This window comes from Panthera uncia (genome assembly GCF_023721935.1).
Source record: "Panthera uncia isolate 11264 chromosome D3 unlocalized genomic scaffold, Puncia_PCG_1.0 HiC_scaffold_8, whole genome shotgun sequence".
NCBI classification, from domain to species: Eukaryota; Metazoa; Chordata; class Mammalia; order Carnivora; family Felidae; genus Panthera; species Panthera uncia.
Window position 1 is genome coordinate 72,101,548 of NW_026057586.1, and position 6,969 is coordinate 72,108,516.

The following is a 6,969-nucleotide window of genomic DNA, read 5'->3' on the forward strand; positions in this document are numbered from 1 at the left end:
GGGGAGAAAGGGCTCCTGAAGACTGGGGGGGGGGGGGCCTGGGTACACCGTTGCCCAAGAAGCCCAGGACTTCAGGCGCTGCCCTGATATGAGACCCCCTCCCAGCAGCTCCTGGGCTCCTCTGCCATCTGCTGTGGCTCCCAATGTCACCTCCCATATGTCGGGCCTTCCCCTGAGGGAAGTTGATCGGCAGACGGGAAATGTGGCTGTCACACCGCCTCCGCCTCTTTCCAGGCAGCCCAGATCCTTCCTGGCCTCCACCCCCACATCCAGACGCCTCCCCAGCATTCAGGACCACCAGCCAGCCACCTGTCTGAGCCTGCACCCCAGCCTGCTGTCTACAGGCCCTTCGCTCTGCTTACTCCCTACTCTGTTCAGGAACACACGGTGGGTGGTCTGGGAAACAAAGCAGCCCCAGGGCTCCCTTGTGCCCCACAGGTGGGTGGCACCCCCTGGCCTGAGGGTGCTCTGGGCCTCCGACCACTGGTAGCCACAGCCTAGATCATCTCACAGGCCATGCTTTCAGGAACAAGCTCATCTTGTCTCTGTGAAAGCTGGAAATGACAGCCAGGATACCCCCCTGGGACTCCCTAGCTGTAGGGGCCTCATCAATAATTGATTCTGCAGAAAGAAGGTGGAGTTAAGTTGAGGGGGGCCTGGGAGGGAAGGCCCACACACTCACTCATTGGGAAACCTTGGCCAAGGAAGTCCCACAGAGGTCGCTGCTCCCCACTCTGGGCCTGGGGCTGGCGGTCTGGAGGAGGTGCCCAGCCACGCACTGTCCAGTACAGCACAAGCAAACAGACTAAAGAATAGCTGTATTGATCGCCCTAGTTTTCTGTTCTTGCCTGCAGCTCCCAAGGGCTGACAGATGACAGATGATGGATGACAGATGACAGATGGGGGTCACATGGCCACATCCTGCTTGAAGGGAGCCCTCCTTTGGCCTCCAGCCCCCAGAGCTAGTGAGGACGAGGGTACAGTCAGGACAGGGAAGGAGCAAGAAAAGGCCCAGATTTTCAAGTTGGTCTTAGGGTAGGTGTTACAGCAGAAAGCCTTGCTGTCTAAAAACCACGTCTGACAATCCCACCTGATGGCACAGTGGTCCAGGACACCAATTTGGGACTTGGGCACTTGTGACCCCTACTTATCGCTGTGTGACTAAGGGATCACTGTGCCTCTCTGAGCCCTTTTCTCTGTGGCTGTGAGGGGGGAAGCAAGTCACATCTATGGAGACCCTAGCCCCAGGCTGGGCAGCTGGCAAGGGCTGGGTGGATGGAAGCCCGAAGACTGTCTCATGGGCAAAGCCATTGTGCCCACAAAGTGCCTTTGTACCCGCGGAAAAGGTACCCGCGAACTTCCTTAAAGAGTTAACCGTAGACTTGCCATGTGGTCCAGAAATCCCCTTCCTAGGAATTGAAAACAAGGATTCAAACAAGTACATGTGCACACATGTTCAGAGCAGCATTATTCACACTACCAAATGTCCACCAATAGATGAATGGGTAAACACAATGTGGTAAATCCAGGGGCGCCTGGGTGGCTCAGGTGGTTAAGCATCTGATTCTTGGTTTCATCTCAGGTCATGATCTCACGGTTCATGAGTTCCAGCCCTGCATTGGGCTCTGTGCTGACAATGCAGAGCATGCTTGGGATTCTCTCTCTCTCCCTCTCTCTCTCTGCCCCTCCTGCACGCACTCTCTCTCTCTCAAAATAAAATAAAAATAAACTTACAAAAAAAAGAATGTTGTATATCCATACAATGGAATATTTACAGCCTTAAAAAGGAGTGAAGCACTAATACAGGCTACAACATGGTTGAACCTTAAAAACACTGCGCTTAATGAGGGGCACCTGGGTGGCTCAGTTGGTTAGACGTCCGACTTCGGCTCAGGTCATGATGTCAAGGCTCCGTGAGTTCGAGGCTCACATAGGGCTCTCTGCTGTCAGCCTGGAGCCTGCTTTGGATCCTCTGTCTCCCACTCTCTGCCCTTCCCCCACTCGCCACTCTCATGTGTATTCTCTCTCTCGAAAACAAACATTGGGGTGCCTGGGTGGCTCACCCAGTTAAGCATCGAACTTTGGCTCAAGACTTCAGTTCAGGTCATGCTCTCATGGTTCATGAGTTTGAGCCCCGCATTGGGCTCTGTGCTGACAGCTCAGAGCCTGGAGCCTGTTTTAGATTCTGTGTCTCCCTCTCTCTCTCTGCTGTCCCCCACTTGCTCTCTCTCTCTCTCTCGCTCTCTCTCAAAACTAAGCATCAAAATACACTTTTTTTTTAAATTTTTACACTATGCTAAATGAAAGAAGCCAAACACAAGAGGTCACACATTATATGAATCCATTCATATGAAATGTCCAGACAGAAAGGAGATTAGTGGTTGTCAGGGGCTGGAGAGAGGGAAATATGGGGAGCCATTGCTTAATGGATGTGGAGTCTCTTTTTGGGTGATGAAAATATTTTTGAACTGGATACAAGCTGTATGGTTGCACAACATTGTGAATACACAAAATCTCTCTGAATTGTTCACTTTAAAATGGCGAATTTTATTATGTGATTTCACCTCAATTTAAAACTAGCACTTCTTGCTCAAAGCGTTTGATATCCCTATGTTAGAAAACTGCCGTTATAAAGTGATTTTGTAAGAAAATACACCTTTTTACAATTGCTGTCACCACTGATATTCATATCTACCAGGTCTAAGCTGGGAATCCTGCCCCCTTTGATGAGTGCCCTTGTGCAGTGCACATCCCGTCCAACCACAGCTGGCAGACCTGGTGCCTGGAAGTCCCCCAGGACAGGGGTGGCCAGTCCATTTTACAATGAACAAATAAAAGTTTGAATGATGTCAGTCTCTTCCTGGTTTCATACCAGTGGGGCCTTCTGACTTTAGAATGATGCAAAGAACGTAGGCTCTTGAGCTGGAAGACAGTGTCAAGCCTGCCCACAGCTGAAAGGATGTGTGACCTGGAAACATGTCTTCATCTGTGGAGTGGGAGTAAATCCCTGGTCTGATGGAAGCATTAAAAGACATGCTAGAAAAATGCTCCTTCTTACCCCTCAGTGAGCAGGACCAGGGGCTGCTTATACCCAAGGGCTGGTTTAACTTACCCTTAGTGATATTTGTTTTTTAATATAACAGCCTTATTGACTTATAATTTACCTATCATGCAATTCACTCATTTCAGGTGTATAATTGAGTGGTTTATAATGTATTCACAAAGTTGTACAAAAATCACCACTATCTAGTTCTATGACATTTTCAAAAAGAAACTCAATGACCATTAACAGTCACTCCCCATTCCTCTCACCTCCTTATGCCCAGGCAATCACCAACCTACTTTATTTATTTATTTTTTAAGTTTATTTATTTATTTTGAGAGAGAGAGAGAGAGAGAGAGCAGCATAAGCAGGGGAGGGGCAGAGAGAGAGGGAAAAAGAATCACAAGCAGGCTCCTCACTGTCAGCACACGAAGTCCAACGTGGGGCTCAATCCCACAAACTGCAAGATCATGACTTGAGCCAAAATCAAGAGTTGGATGGACGCTTAACCAACTGAACCACCCAGGCACCTCCCTACTTTCTATTTCTATAGATTTGTCCATTCTGAACATTTCGCATAAATAGAATCATATAGTATGTGGCCTTTTAGGATAGCCTTCTTTTACTTAGCCGAAGTCTTTCAAGGTTTATCCGTGTTGTAGTATCAGTACTGCATTCCTTTTTATGGCTGAATAATATTCCACATTCTGTATGGATGTACCACATTCTGAGTAACATGTTATTCATCTGTTGATGGACATTGGGTTGTTTCCCAGAGCCAGTTTTGACACATTGGAAGTTCTGCATTCTTTCCAGCAGAGGGAGGTGTTGGGTCCCAGACTCTCCTTCCAGTAAAGGGAAAGAGGGAAAAGGCAGCCAGGTAGCCTTGGGGAGGGTTTTGCCAGCATCTCCATCTGGGCTCAGGGATGACTGAGAGTGCCTGAGGGGTGTGGGTGTGTGTGTGTGTGTGTGTGTGTGATTTTTTTTTTAACACAATGTGTTGTGTGTGTTTGATTTTTAAATAAACTACAGAGCCACATAACCACCATCTATTGGGAGTGATGGGCATGTCTGTTATCAGATGGTGGTGATGGTTTCACAGATGTCAAAACTCATCAAAGCGCACACTTCAAATATGCACAGCTTATTGCACATCCGTTATACCTTAATATAGATATAAAAAATAAAAAACAAAAAACAAAATCTATTTTCTCATTACAAAAGATAGACATTTTCATTATGAAGAATTTAGAAAAGCATAATGATGAAGAAAATAAATGTCACTTGCTACTTGGGGCTTGCAGAGCCCCTGGTGAAGTCCCCTCCACCTGATGAATCCCTTGGAAGGCTCCATGAGCCAGCATCAGCTTCCAGCTTGTGCAGCCAGGCTCTGAGGCCCACCTTGGCTCTGCTGGCCTCATAGTGCCAGACCCAGGGTACTGCCACCTGAGAACTTGGCAGTCATCACAGGGGCCCTGCCTTCTTCACTCGATCTAGACCTCTCAGGACTCTTGGATCCCTGTCACTTCTCTGGCCAGTGCCTCTCAGTTTCTCTGCCTCTAATTCCCTCCTAGTCCTGTCCCTAATCCTTCTTCACCTAGTCCTCCCAGGGGTTCGGGGAGAGTCTCCAGCCCTATGGCCATAAACACTAACTCTCCCATTGTTCCCACTAACATAACTCTCCCACTTCTGTCTCTGCTTTTTTTTTTTTTTTAACATTTATTTATTTTTGAGAGACAGAGAGAGATAGAGCACAAGCAGGGGAGGAGCAGAGAGAGAGGGAGACACAGAATCCAAAGCAGGCTCCAGGCTCCAGCTGCCAGCACAGAGCCCGACGCGGGGCTCGAACTCACGGACCGTGAGATCATGACCTGAACCGAAGTCGGCCACTCAACCAACTGAGCCACCCAGGCGCCCCTCTGTCTCTGCTCTTGATGGCTCCTCGGTACCCCAGACTCACACTCTTTCTACCTGACTCCCCTCTGTAGATGAGCTATAGACACTTGAAGCTTCACATGGGCACCCCAGTTTCCCCATCACACTCCCCCTTCCTGCCTCCATATCCAATCTATCTACACATACAGAACAAACCTGGAAACTGAACCCCTCTCTAGTGCCTTGCTTCCCCCTAGCCTGGGTCTGAGTCACCAGAACCCCTCACCTGGACCCGTGGCACAGCCCCTGTCCACTTACCCTGCTTCCACCTCCCACCTCTCACCTGTCCACAAAACAAATTTGAGCAAGTCACTCCACTGTTTATGGCAGATACTGTGGCTACTTGATTTTAAATTAATTAAAATTATATCAAACTTGGGGCACCCAGGTGGTTTAGTTGGTTGCGCGTCCTACTCTTGATATCGGCTTAGATCATGATCTTGAGGTTGTGAGATCAATCCCGACATCGGCTCCATGCTGAGCATGAAGCCTACTTGGGATAATCTCTCTCTCTCTCTCTCTTTCTCTCTCTCTCTCTCTCTCTCTCAATCTCCCTCCCACAACCCTGAGATCAAGGGATGCATGCTCCGTGGACTGAGCCAGTCAGGCACCCCCAAACTAAATTTTAATTTTTTAAGAATGTTTCTTCATTTTTGAGAGAGAGAGAGAACACAAGCAGGGGAGGGGCAGAGAGAGGGAGACACAGAATCCGAAGCAGGCTCTGTCAGCACAGAGCGCAACTGGGGCTGGTTAGAGGCAGGGGCCTCTAACCCATGAACTGTGAGATCATGACCTGAGCCAAAGTCAAACACTCAACCAACTGAGCCACCCAGGTGCCCCAGCCCCCAAACTTAATTTTAAATCAAACTAGATTTTTCCAGTTCTTCAGCTGCAGCAGCCACATTTTGAATGCCTGGTGATCGCATGGGGAAGCTAGTGGCTGCTGTCGTGTTCAGTATAGAGTGTAGAACATGTTCATCCTGGTGGAAAATTCCACCAGACACTACAGGCTCAGAACCTTTCAGAGGCTTTTCCTTGCATTTAGAATAAAACCCAAACTTCTTACAATCCTGAAAGGTCCTACCTTGCCTCTGATGTCTCTTCCTGCCACCCATAACAGCCTCCTCTCCTAACCTTACTGTGCCTCAAACATACCTAGAACTTTGAAGTCTCTCTGTCTTTGCCTTCCTGCTCCTCATCTTTAGGACAAACTCAGATGTCACCTCTCCTGGCAGGCCTCCCCAGACCTCTTCCCTGTCCTGGATCCCCACACAGCACACACACCCCTGATACGGCCTGGCTCTGCCTGTCTTATCCTTTCCTCCCGCACTCATGTCCATCTTTCTCTCCATGTTGTGTGTTCCTCCAGGCCACACACACACACACACACACACACGTCAGATTCCTCTTTTGGCAAGCGCTGGCTGAGCATCTACTATGTGTTGAGCACTGGGGAGTCACTGGGCGAACTGAATAGACAGAGCTCCGTCTTGGGAATTTAGATCTAGCTGGGGACAGACACCTAATGGGGGATTGTATCTGGGCCCCACGTTCCTCCTCACTCCTTCCTCCCTGGGGGAGGGAAGGATGATAAGAAAGCTCTGCAGGAAAAGACCAGAGACCCAGGGTGGAAGTGTTTTCAGGAAAGAACCAAGGATGAGAGGAGTGTCCTTGGGGCCAGAAGAAGCTATCTCACAGGGCAGATAGCCACTATCTTCCGGTTTCTGAGTTAAGTACTTTTGTTTATGTACAATATTGGAGGCGGGGCTGAATTGGGGCCTGCAAACCAGAGAAAGCGACACCCCACTGACAGATGAAGCCCCCCCCCCCCCACCATTCTCCGCAAAGTATCCTTTTCTTTCCCAGGTGGTTAATGATAAAGTCCCTGATGAGCCCACAATTCCCTGCCCTGGAAATGGAGGGGCTCCATCAGCAAGGGAAGAAAGCAGTATGTGTTTTTGGAATTCTCTCTGGAGACAGCCAGATAATGG